The sequence below is a fragment of the Ornithorhynchus anatinus genome, chromosome 8 (genome assembly GCF_004115215.2).
Source record: "Ornithorhynchus anatinus isolate Pmale09 chromosome 8, mOrnAna1.pri.v4, whole genome shotgun sequence".
Lineage (NCBI taxonomy): Eukaryota > Metazoa > Chordata > Mammalia > Monotremata > Ornithorhynchidae > Ornithorhynchus > Ornithorhynchus anatinus.
The window spans coordinates 61,864,530-61,878,453 of record NC_041735.1 but is presented as its reverse complement, the minus strand read 5'-3'; positions in this window follow the sequence as shown (position 1 = coordinate 61,878,453).

Genomic DNA, 13,924 nt, shown 5'->3' with positions numbered 1-13,924 from the left:
TCATACTGTGGATGAGTAGCAGAGCCAGGATTAGAACCCAGGTCATTCTGACTCCCAATCCCATGCTCTATCCACGTGGCCACACTGCTTCTTGATTGCGAACATTCCTCCCTTGTTTCCATTGCTCAACTAGGTGGCTGAATGAGATGCAGACGCTGTTCCTAAGGTGCTGAAAAAGAGTCTCCTTTTTCCATTTCTCAGGTTTGAATTGGAATGAGACTCACCCAAGTTCATTTCTGGGATTCAAGTCATTAGGACTTGAGGATCCTGAGATGTTGAAGTGTTGGTGGGGGGGAATTACATAGGAATTGGGACCCTGCTGAGATTCTCGGGCCTCGAACCTTGGAGCTGGGAGTATTAGGTGGAGAGGGGGAGTCAACACCTCCCATCGAAAGCATTCATTCAATAGTATTTATTGAGCGCTTACTATGTGCAGAGCACTGTACTAAGCGCTTGGAATGTACAAACTGGTAACAGATAGAGACAGTCCCTGCCCTCTGACAGGCTTACAGTCTAATCGGGGGAGACAGACAGACAAGAACAATAGCAATAAATAGAATCAAGGGGATGAACATCTCATTAAAACAATAGCAAATAAATAGAATCAAGATGATGTACATCTCATTGACATAATAAATAGGTTAATGAAAATATATACAGTTGAGCCGACGAGTACAGTGCTGAGGGGATGGGAAGGGAGAGGGGGAGGAGCAGAGGGAAAGAGGGGAAAAGAGGGCTTAGCTGAGGAGAGGCGAAAGGGGGGGTGGGGCAGGGAATATCTTCATGGTGTGCCAGACAGACACAGTTTCTTTGTCTGATGCTTCATAAATCAAGGTGCCCAGAGACACCGGGTTATAGGCCAGAAAAATAGCACTAACGACTGCTTTTAATACCTCTGATAGATTCTCAAGTGTCTTCCTAAACAAGTAAATCAAGGTGATATTTGCTGCCGGAGCCAATGTAGCCCCTCTCTGGTCCTTCCCTGAATTTCTGGTTTTACCTCAAGTTGAGATGAATATAATAATAATAATAATATTGGTATTTGTTAAGCACTTACTATGTGCAGAGCACTGTTCTAAGCGCTGGGGGAGATACAGGGTCATCAGGTTGTCCCACGTGAGGCTCACAGTCTTCATCCCCATTTTTTTTTACAGATGAGGGAACTGAGGCACAGAGAAGTGAAGTGACTTGCCCACAGTCACACAGCTGACAGGTGGCAGAGCCTGAATTCGAACCCATGACCTCTGGCTCCCAAGCCCTGGCTCCTTCCACTGAGCCACGCTGCAATTCATATCTATAAATTATATATTATAAATTATCTATTTTCATTAATATCTGTCTCACCCTTTAGACTGTAACCTTTTTGTGGGCAGGGAACGTGTCTACCAATTCTGTTGTATTGTATTCGCCCAAGTGTTTAATACAGTGTTCTGTGCGTAGTAAGTGCTCAATAAATACCATTAGCGGGGCTTAGTGGAAAGAGCACAGGTTTGGGAGTTGGAGGATGTGGGTTCTGAACCCTGTTCCATCACTTGGCTGCTGTGTGACTTTGGGCAAGCCGCTTAGCCTCTCTGTGCCTCAGTTACCTCATCTATAAAATGGAGACCAAAATCATGTCTCTCCTCATTCCTACTAAGAGTCCAATCTAGTGTCTAGTACTTCTTTCTTTACCTCTCTTCCTCCTCCTATGTCTTCTCCTCGAGTTCACTCTCCAGGCCCTCTCTCCAGAACACTGAAGCTCTCGTGGTCATCACCCACATACATTCCTATTTTTCCTGTAGTGATCCCCACAGTTTCTTTCATTGAAAAGTCATTATTTTCCCTGAAACCTTTCTTTGATACTGAAGTTTGCTCTCCAGGTTATGTAATAATAATGATTATTATTATGAAGGTATTTGTTACGTGCTTACTATGTAACAGGCACTGTACTAAGCCCTGGGGTGGATACAAGCAAATTGGGTTGGACACAGTCCCTTTCCCACATGGGGTTCACAGTCTCAATCCCCATTGTATAGAGGAGGAAAGTGAGGTCCAGAAAAGTGAAGTGAGTTGCCCAAGGTCACACAGCAGAGAAGCGACAGTGCTGGGATTAGAACCCATGACCTTCCGACTCCCAGGTCCGTGCTCCATCCTCTACGCCATGCTGCTTCTCCATAACCTCAAGAACAGGTTATTGTTACCCCTCTCTTTTTGCTCGACACAAACACTTTTCTTTAACACCTTTGCAAGTTTTGGGGGAGTTCACCATTGAGGGTTTTGGTGTGGGGTTATTACCAGGTGATGTCGTATGGTGGTGTTCCAGGAAATAATTCAGTTCTGCCATCGGGAAATGTTTATTTAAATGGCTTTCCCTTCACACTAGGGTACCAAACTCATTGTCAAGCATGGAAAGAACAGATGCAGAGCGGGCAAGAAGGGCATGTTTCATCAAATAGCTCTCCAAGGAACCTCTTTGGATGGCTTTTGTCTGCAGCACACCCATAACAAGTATTTCCTTACACCGCATGATGCAATCAGCAGGACTCTTGGGTGGCGACGTCTACTGACAACAACATCAGACTTATTAAACTGAACACCACCTCTAGGAGCCTCTGGGGACAAGCCTTCTCTACATGAATGCCTAATTCTTGCTATGATGGAGATAAATGCTGAATTCCCTAGAGGGTGGATACCACAGGGCTTGCTTGTTTGCTTCGTTTGTTGTAAATTGTAGGATCATTAAGGAATTGTTTACATCCTGTGACGGTCCTTTGCGCTTAGCCTATCCAGGAGGCTGAGGATTTAGGATGACAAAATGAAAAACATACTGTTGGTCAGGGAGCTTGGCAAAACTTCACCTCTTTTGGGGGATATTTTCCTTTCCATGATCTGCTTTGCTAATTACGAGTCAGTAAATACACATGCAGAGGCTGAGTGAATTCTACTTCTCTCACTCACTGTGACTTTTTTCCTTGAGAAGTTGTTTCTCAGAATTGGCAGGAGAAATCAGAACATTCATTCATTCACTAGCATTTACTGAGCGCTTACTATGTGCAGATCACTGTACTAAGCGCTTGGAATATACAATTCAGCAACAGATAGAGACAATCCCTGCCCAATGACGGGCTCACAGTCGAATCGGGAAGACAATAATGCACTTAGCAAATTAGAAATGTTTTAGAAAGGTTTAGCAGTCTGCTGTGAAAATGTCTTACAGTCCTTAATAATTGCGATATTTGCTAGTTGCTTTTGTGGGTCAAGCACAGTACTAAGCAGTGGGGTAGATGTAAGTTAGTCAGACTGGACAATCCCTGACCCACACAAGCTCACAGTTAAGGGAACTTGTTTGCCCACTCTGTTGTATGATAGTCTTCCAGTTGCTTAATACAGTACTCTGCATATGCTAAGACTTCAATAAATGCCATTGATTGATTTAAGGGAGAGAGAGAATAGGTATTTAACCCCCATTTTACAGATGAGGAAACTGCATTACCAAGAAATTAAATGATTTTTAATTGTAAGTGGCCAGGCCTGTGCTCTTTCCCTTAGGCCATGCTTCTTCACTAGCCCAGGCTTCCTTTTTGTTATTAAAGATTAACATGCTGATCTTATGAACCATGTGCTTGAATGTGGCTCAGAGATGTGCATGTTGCTTGTTCTCGGGTCCCGGCTCCACCACCGATCTGCTGTGTGACCTTGGACAAGTCACTTCACTTCTCTGGGCTTGTAATCTGTAAAATGGGGAGTAAGACTGCGAGCCCCATGTGGGACATGGACTGTGTCTCATATGATTAGGTTGTATCTATCCCAGCACTTAGGACATTTAAAATATTAAGCATTTAACAAATATTAAAGAAAGACCTCTTACTTGTAGCGAACTCACTCGCTGACCAAGCTATTGGCGAGCGATAAGTACTTTTGTGGCTTCCTGGTCCATCCTGAAGCTATCAGTTTCAGGTTATTCTAGAAGCCATCAGACAGATTGCCAAGTCTTTCGGCTTCTATAGAATCCAGGTCACTGGAATTGTTCCCAGATTCAGACCACCTGATTTTTCTGAATACTTCAACACAGGGTTAGGGGGCCCCCCTAGGTTTGTCATCGAATCAATCAATCAATCCCTTGCATTTATTGCCTGCTTACTATGCACAAAGCACTGTGCTAAGTGCTTAAAAAGTGCTCGGGGGAGTACAGTATAACAGGGTTGATAGACATAATTATAACTCTATGGTATTTGTTAAACACTTACTATGTGCAAAGGGAAGCAGCATGGCCTAGTGGTAAGATCCCGGGCTTGGGAGTCAGAGGTCGTGGGTTCTAATGCCGCCTCCATCACTTGTCTGCTGTGTGACCTTGGGCAAGTCACTTAGCTTCTCTGTGCCTCAGTAACCTCATCTGTAAAATGGGGATTGAGACTGTGGGACAACCTGATCACCTTATTTCTACCCCAGAGTTCAGAACAGTGCTTGCACATGGTAAATACTTTGACAAGTATCATCATTATTATTATTAGTGCACTGTTCAAAACACTGTTCTAAGCACTGGGGTAGATATAAAGTAATCAGGTTGGACCTGGTTCCTGTCCCAATCTACATTATACAGATGAGGTAAATACCGCCATTATTATTATTATTATTACTTCCACTGCTAGAGAGTCCATTTTACATTTCTGTCGAGCCGATGAAAGCTACTGAGAGATGTGGGATTTGAATTAGACTATAAGCTCCTTGTGGGCAGGGGGCAAATCTACCATTATTTTTTAATGGTTTTTGTTAAGCACTTACTATGTGTCAGGCACTGTAGTAAGCGCTGGGGTAAAATACAGGCTATTCAGGTGTAAGCTCATCCTCTAGACTGTAAGATCACTGTGGGTGGGGAGCCTGTCTTCTAATAGTGTTGCATTGTACTCTCCCAAAGGCTTGGTACAGTGCTCTGCATGTAGTGAGCACTCAATAAATACCATTGATTGATTGGACCCAATCCATATTCTACATGGGTCTCACAATATTAAACCCCATTTGACAGCTTAGGGTAACTGAGACACAGAAAAGCAAAGTGAATTGCCCAAGGTCACACAGCAGACAAGTCTCAGAGCGGGAATCAGAACCCGGGTCCTTCTGACTCCCAGACCCGAGCTCTGTCCACCAGACCACACTGCTTTATTTTGATTGATTGATTAATTTCTACTAGGGTAGTTGCTACCCAAGGGATTTTTAACTTCATATTCCTCAAGCTGCTTGAAGGGATTTATGTCCTCTAAAACCGGCAGACAAGCGTCACATAACACATCACAGATGCAGACCTACTAGAGTCTTGAAAAGACTTGTTTCCCTTCACCTGGACTGGATGTAGGTCCTTCCTCCAAAACTTCTCTCTCCGCTTTCCAGAGTTTAATATTCCTGTCACTTCACCAGGACTAACACTCCATGTCTCCTGTTGGACAACTAATTTGGGGAAGCAGCGTGGCTCAGTGGAAAGAGCCCGGGCTTAGGAGTCAGAGGTCATGGGTTCGAATGCCGGCTCTTCCACTTGTCAGCTGTGTGACTGTGGGCAAGTCACTTAACTTCTCTAGGTCTAAATTCCCTCATCTGTAAAATGGGGATTAACTGTGAGCCTTACGTGGGACAACTTGATTACCCTGTATCTACCTCAGCACTTAGAACAGTGCTCTGCACATAGTAATCGCTTAACAAATACCAGCATTATTATTTTGTTGACCTAAATCAGGTTGCTGCTGATGGGGAAGGGGTGGATCAAAGGGTCATTCATTCTTTGTCGTATTTATTGAGCGCTTACTGTGTGCAGCCCACTGTACTAAGCGCTTGGGAAACTACAATAAAACAATCAACAGTGGCATTCCCTACCCACAATGGACTCACATTCTAGAGGGGTGGTCTGAAAGGTACCTTTTAAATGAAATGACCCCCTTTTACTTGAAAGCGTTGTTGTCAAAATCTTAAATGTGTTTGCATGGGGAAGCCCTTGTTAAGGATGAACACATGTAAGTTAAGGTTTCTCATCAAGTCGGCTCCATCAGGGGATGGGAAGGTTTAGGCTCGAGTCAGTCACTTGACCGGCAGCCAGGATCAGTCCCACTGTCCTTCGGCTTCACCTCTGGAAATGGGAATTCTGGGTCTGTGACATTTTCTTCTTAACTTCCGCCGGAGTGGGACACGGCCTCTGTCCAACCCGATCAGCTCCTATCTTCTCCAGTGCTGCTTAGTACAGTGTCTGGCACATAATAAGCACTTAACAACTACTATTAAAAACGAGGGTCAGCCAGTAGGATGAGAAGAAGGCCTCCTCTCAAACTTCCCTTTACCTTGAAGAAAGAAAAAAAGGTCAAATTGATTCCAGGTGGCCTGGATTTCCCCAAGCTTTGGTTTCATTTTCTAAGTGGGGAGGTGTCATTTTGGAATATGAGTTTAGTGTCTCTCCGGCAGAGAATGTGTCTGGTGCCTTTAAAAGTGTGATGAAAAACACTCTTTTATTTTTGGCTTTCTTTTGTCTTGTGATTGCTTGTTGGTTTTTTCCCCAGTCAAAGCAGTGACCTTTTTAATGCCATCTGCAGTAACCTGCTAGTAATTCCTGAATTTTTTAGCGGTAATAGTAGTGTCTGGCTGCAGAAATAAACGGCATTTAGAAGTGGTTGATGTCGTGTTTTGCTGAGAGCTGGAAGATCATCTTTACTGGGAGCTTCAGGGCAGGGTAAGTTTCCATAACTCTGAATTTAATGTGACAGTTTGGTATGCTACACACAGTGTAATGAAATAGGTTCTCTGTACCTAGGTTTCTGTAAATATTTAATACTATTCAGCTTTGTTCTCTCCCTTACATGGGGAGAGAAAGCTGTTTTAAGTCTTTGCGGGGGTTAAATAATTAATTAAAATGATGATACTTGTTAAGCACTTACTGCGTGCCACGCACCCTTCTAGGCTCTGGGGTAGATAGAAGTCATTCAGGTTGGACCCAGTCCTTGTCCCCACATGGGGCTCACACTCTTAATCCCCATTTTACAGATGAGGGACCTGAGGCCCAGAGAAGTGAAATGACTGGCTCAAGGTCATGCAGCAGACACGGAGCGGAGCCGGGATTAGAAGCTAGGCCCTTCTGACTCCCAGGCCCGTGCCCAAAAGAAGGAAAAGGTAGGCCATCATGATGAAACACAAGGTCATTCTCCCCTTCCCGGCCCCTCGTCTCACTCCCCAAATCAACCAATCGATGGATGGTATTTATTGAGCAGTTACTATGTGCAGAGCACTGAACTGGCTACCAACTCTGTTGAGCTTAATTCAGTCAAGAAGAGTGTAAACTGCCCCAAATGGGTAGGATTTGGGTCCTAAGGAGCAGTGTAAGGCCCAGTGACTCCCTAAGCTGAAATCACGAAGTCCCGAAACCTGTGTTCTAATACAACGTGACGGAGTGGATAGATCATGGACCTAGAAACAGCGTGACTCAGTGGCAAGAGCCCAGGCTTAAGAGTCAGAAGTCGTGGGTTCTAATCCCAGCTCCGCCACCTGTCAGCTGTGTGACTTTAGGCAAGTCACCTCACTTCTCTGGGTCTCAGTAACCTCATCTGGAAAATGGGGGTGAAGATTGTGAACCCCACGTGGGACAACCTGATGACTTTGTATCTAACCCAACACTTAGAACAGTGCTCGGCACATAGTAAGCGCTTAACAAATGCCAACATTATTATTATTACTAGAAGTCAGAAGGCCTGGGTTCTAATTCTGCTTCCGCCACTTGCCTTCTGGGTGACCTTGGGCAACTCATTTAACAAATGCCACCATTACAATTGCAAATTAATTCAATATGGTCCCAACTTGATAGCATTATATGCAAAAAACCGTTTAGATCTTTATTCATAAAAACCATTTTTATCTGAAAGAGTTAATTTTATTCTTCTGATTATTATGGGCAAAGCTTTTTATTTGTTGTGTTGGGCTAGTTGTTGGGTTTTTTTTTAACTGAATGGGTTCCTTAAATCATAAATTCAATAGTTTCCAAAATAATAATAATAATGTTGGTATTCGTTTAGTGCTAACTATGTGCAGAACACTGTTCTAAGTGCTGGGGTAGATACAGGGTAATCAAGTTGTCCCACGTGAGGCTCACAGTTAATCCCCATTTTACAGATGAGGTAACTGAGGCACAGAGAGGTTAAATGACTTGCCCAGAGTCACACAGCTGACAAGTGGCAGAGTCAGGATTCGAACCCATGACCTCTGCCTCCCAAGCCGGGGCTCTTTCCACTGAGCCACGAATACAAGTTATGACACCTGCTCAATGATCTCTACCAATATCTGAATTTAAGACACCAGTTTCTCTGATGTTGATTTGGCAGCTGAACTGTCTGACCAGGAGCTGGAAAAAAAAATGAGAAGGTTCATTCTGGATCTTCAGTTTCTAGGCAAATCCTGAGGAAGTGCTGGAAGTCATTCCAAGGAAAAGTGGAAACCAGGAAGAATCCTGAAGTGAAGTGAATGTGTATTTATTTATTTTAATGTCTGTCTTCCCCCCTAGACTGTGAGCGATTGTGGGGAAAGGAACTTGTCAGCATGGCCCAGTGGAAAGAGCACGCCCCTGGAAATCAGAGGACGTGGGTTCTAATCCCAGCTCTGCCACGTGTCCGCTGTGTGACCTTGGACAAGTCACTTCACTTCTGCGGTCCTCAGTTACCTCAGCTGTAAAATGGGGATCGAGGCAGTGAGCCACATGTGGGATAGGAACTGTGTCCAACCTGATTAACTTTTATCCACGCCAGGGCTTAGAACAGTGCTTTGCACACAGTAAGCACTTAACAGAGTTAATAATAATAATAATGGTATTTGTTATGTTGTACTCTTCTAAGTGCTTAGTACAGTTCTCTGAACATGGTTAGCACTCAGGAAATGCCACTGATTATTTTTCTCCTTGAAATGTTACATTACTGTTTGGTCCAGCAGTTCATTGTGGTTCCTCAACTAACTGGAATTTTGTTTTGTTTTTCCTGTGGGCGTTATTGGTTCCTTGGTTCCATTTTCCTGCAGAATTGAAAGCTGAGAAGCAGCATGCCCTAGTGGCTGGAACACGGGCCTGGGAGTCAGAAGGACCTGAGTTCTAATGCCGGCTCGGCCACCTGTGTGCCGGGTGTCCTTGGACAGGTCACTTCACTTCTCTGTGTCTCAGTTACTTCTTGTGTAAAATGGGGATTAAGACCGTGAGTCCTCTGTGAGTCAGAAACCGTGGCCAACCTGATTATCTTGTATCTACTGCGGCGCTCAGAACAGTGCCTGGCCCATAGTAAGCCTTTAACAAATACCATAAAAAAAGTTAGCCCATACTCCCACTCACTGGCTGAAACTGACCGTCATTTATTCATCCGCTCAATCATATTTACTGAGTACTTATTGTACGCAGAGCACTGTACTACTGTGAGCCCGTGTTTGGACTGTGAGCCCGTTGTTGGGCAGGGATTGTTGCCGAACTGTACATTCCAAGCACTTAGTAAAGTGCTCTGCACATAGTAAGCGCTCAATAAATACGACTGAATGAATGAACGAATGAATGAAAGTAGACTGTAAACTCATCCTTTAGGCCGTAAGCTCGTTGTGGGCACAGAATATGTCTGTTTATTGTTATATTGTACTCTCCCAAGTAATAACGTTAGTATTTGTTAAGCGCTTACTATGTGCAGAGCACCGTTCTAAGCGCTGGGGTACATACAGGGTAATCAGGTTGGCCCACATGAGGCTGACAGTCTTAATCCCCATTTTACAGATGAGGGAACTGAGGAACAGAGAAGTTAAGTGACTTGCCCAAAGTCACACAGCTGCCAAGTGCCCAATAAATATGACTGAATTCGTTCAATAGTATTCATTGAGCGCTTACAATGTGCAGAGCACTGTACTAAACCCTTGTAATGTAGAGAAGCAGCATGGCTCAGTGGAAAGAGCCCGGGCTTGGGAGTCAGAGGTCATGGGTTCGAATCCAGGCTCTCCCACCTCTCAGCTGTGTGACTGTGGGCAAGTCACTTCACTTCTCGGTGCCTCAGTTCGCTCATCTGTAAAATGGGCATTAACTGTGAGCCTCACGAAGAACAATCTGATTACCCTGTATCTACCCCAGTGCTTAGAACAGTGCTCTACACATAGTAAGCGCTTAACAGATACCAACATTATTACAATTCGGCAACAGAGAGAGACAATCGCCGCCCAATAACGGGCTCACAGGAACACAACACAACAATAAACAGATTCTTTCCCTGCCCACGTCGAGCTTACACTCCAGCTCCGCTTACCTACAGGGCCAAGTGTCATCCTGGGTCCAGGCAGCACTGTTAGAACCAGCCACTTGATTTTGAATTCCTGTCAGCTTAGACTCCTGGCCTTATTCATTCATTCATTCATTCATTCAATAGTATTTATTGAGCGCTTACTATGTGCAGAGCACTGTACTAAGCTCTTGGAATGCACAAATCGGTAACAGATAGAGACAATCCCTGCCCATTGACGGGATCACAGTCTAATCAGGGGAGACAGGCAGACAAAACCAATAGCAATAAATAGAATCAAGGGGATGTACATCTCATTAACAAAATAGGGTAATAAAAATATATACAAATGAGTGGATGAGCACAGTGTTGAGGGGAGGGGAAGGGAGAGGGGGAGGAGCAGAGGGAAAGGGGGGAAAGGGGGCTTAACTGAGTGGAGGTGAAGGAGGAGCAGAGGGAGCAGAGGGAAAAGGGGAAGCTCAGTCTGGGAAGGCCTCTTGGAGGAGGTGAGCTGTAAGTAGGGTTTTGAAGAGGGGAAGAGAATGAGTTTGGCGGAGGTGAAGAGGGAGAGCGTTCCGGGACCGCGGGAGGACGTGGCCCGGGGGTCGACGGCAAGATAGGCGAGAACGGGGGACGGTGAGGAGGTGGACGGCGGAGGAGCGGAGCGTGCGGGGTGGGCGATGGAAAGAGAGAAGGGAGGAGAGGTAGCAGGGGGCAAGGGGATGGACAGCCTTGAAGCCTAGAGTGAGAAGTTTTAGGCCTTATAGTGAGATACAGTCCCCTTGCCTTGGTGCTCTAGTCCGGCCCCTTGGCCTTCTTCCGTGACCTATTCGTTGGGCTCCGGGAACTCGCAAGTCCCCTTAGAAGCAGGTTTGTCCCAGACTTCCGAGCTCACACTTGCACATAACTGGAAAGTGGTTTGATCTCTCGCCGCTTTGGGGAACTCGGGAAGCCAGGGAGCTCAGCTGGGTTCAATTGCACTTTGGTAATCATACTCGGTTCTCCATTTCACACACCAGGGAGGTGCAACCCAAGTGCTGAAAAGCATGGAGAAATCTTAATTAAAGCAGCTAGAAGTAGATCCTAAAAAGAGGTGTTTCTGACACGTTCTGACAAGAGCCGGGGCCATCTGGGTGGGAGCGCGACATGAGATGCACATAAAAAGAAGTCAAAATTGTGAGGAAACATCAGTTTAGCTGTCACATAAATAAGCTCCTAAGCAAATCCATTCACTAAGGAACACGATATTATTCTTTCCTGCTTCCCTATAGTACTGCTCATGTTCTTGTTTTCACATTCAGAGCTTCTCGGCTGCACGATGCTTGATTATTTTCGTTTAACTTTTTCGATTACTTAGTTTCGACAACTTTCTGTTTGTTATTGAGTATTTTTACTTTACTTTTGGGAAGCAGCTTGGCTTAAAAAGAGCAAAGGACGGGAAGTCAGGAGGCGTGAGTTCTACAAATAGGCTCTACCACTAGCTTGCTGTGTGATCACTTAACTTCTCTGGACCTCAGTTTCCTCATCTGTAAAATGTGGAAAAACTACTTGTCTCCTTCCCTCTTAGATTGTTAGCCCCACTTGGGATAAGAACGTGTCCGATCAGATTGCCTTGTATCTATCTCAGTGCTCATTAGCCCAGTGCTTGGCCCATAGTAAGTTCTTAAGAATTTCCACATGATTATTGTGATCTTTACTATTACTTTGATTAGTCACAAAGTTCCTCTGAAGTATATTGGTCTTCATTTGCAGCAGCATTTTGATTTAAATTCCTTAGGGCAGTGTGCTTATCTTTAAATGGCAATTTTGTCTCCCAAGCAATTTGCAGTCATTTTTTTTTTTAAAAAGTAAACAGATTTCCATATCATTTAGAGTAGCGTGGACAGACAAACTTATTTGGGTCTGTATTTTCTCGCCTGTGTGTGGCCTATTATCTGGATCAATACCCCACCGAGTTACCACCAAATCATCTACAAATAAAATTGTACCGAAGGAGTTATCTTAACCAGGCCCAGAACAGGGTAAGGATCAAGTATTATGGGGGTTGAAAAAGAGGTGAAGAGTCCTCCTTTTTATCAGTTCTCCAACTGCTATTTTGCAACTTTATCATGGCATATTCCCCTCTAGTCTGTAAGCTTGTTGTAAGCTTGTTGTGGGCAGGGAATGCGTCTGTTTATTGTTTATTGCCTTCTCCCAAGTGCTTAGTACAATGCTCTGCACACAGCAAGCGCTCAGTAAATATGATTGAATGAAGATATACTCCTGTCACCTCCAATTCAACCTTTTTCATTTGGAAAAGCAGTAACAAGATATAGTTTATGTAGATTTTTCTCTCTCTTTTCATTCCCCATTGATTTTGGTGATCTTTCCTGCTGCTGCTATTTACCCAGCGTCCGTCCCTCATGTAGGAGTTAATGAATAATGATAATAATAATTATAATGGTATTTATTAAGCACTTACTATGTTTCAGGCCCTGTACTAAATGCTGGAGCGTATACAAGCAAATTAGGTTGGACACAATCCCTGTCCCAAATGGGGCTCACAGTATCACTCCACATTTGACAGATGAGGTTACTGAGGCACAGAGAAGTGAAGTGACTTGCCCAGGGTCACACAGCAGATAGGTGGTGAAGCTGGAATTAGAACCCATGACCTTCTGACTCCTAGGCCGTGCCGCTTCTCGGTTTCTCTTTGCCAGGGTGGAATTGAAGGTTCAATACCAGCGGGAAACTTGACTGTCAGAACCATCTGCAGGCTTGGTATTTTCACCTCAAATGGTTTGCATTAGGCTCAGTTCTCTCCTTTCTGACTGGTTGATGGCAAAGCTTATATTGTACTCTCCCAAGAGTTTAGTACAGTACTTTTCTTACAGTAAGCACTCAATAAATATAATCAATGGATTGATTTTTAAAAATGGTATTTAAGCGCTTGCTATATACTCAGTATGTGCCAGACACTGTATTAATTGCTGAGATAGATACAGGCTAATCCATGTTCCACATGGGGCTTTAATCTACACTTTACAAGTGAGGTAACTGAGACACAGAGAAGGTGAGTGCCTTGCCCAAGGTCATCCAGAACACAAGTTGCAGAGGCAGGACTAGAACCCAAGTCCTTCTAGCTCCCAGGCCCCTGTTCTATCCACTAGATTACACTGCTTCAGCGGTTCTGTTTTCTTTCTCCTTTCCATGAATTCTATGAATTGAGCAATTACCCTCTGCAGAGCCCTGTACTAAGTCCTTGGGAAGTACAGTACGACAATAAACAGACACATGCCCTGCGCTCAACAAGCTCACAGTCTAGAGGGGGACACAGACATCAATGCAAATAAATAAATTACAGCCCCACTTGCTGCGGGGCTGGGAGGAGGGATGAATGAAAGGAACAAGTCAAGGTGATGCAGAAGGGAGTGGGAGGAGAGGAAAGGAGGGCTTAGTCAGGGAAGGCCTCTTGGAGGAGATGGGCCTTCAATAAGGCTTTGAAGGCCAGGAGAGTAATTGTCTGTTGGATATGAGGAGGGAGGGCATTCCTGGCCAGAGGCATGACGTGGGTGAAGGATTGGCGGTGAGATAGACGAGACCGAGGCACAGTGAGAAGGTTGGCATCGGCGGAGCGAAGCGTGTGGGCTGGATTGGAGTAGGAGAGTAGTGAGGTGAGATAGAAAGGGGCAAGGTGATTGACTGCCTTATAG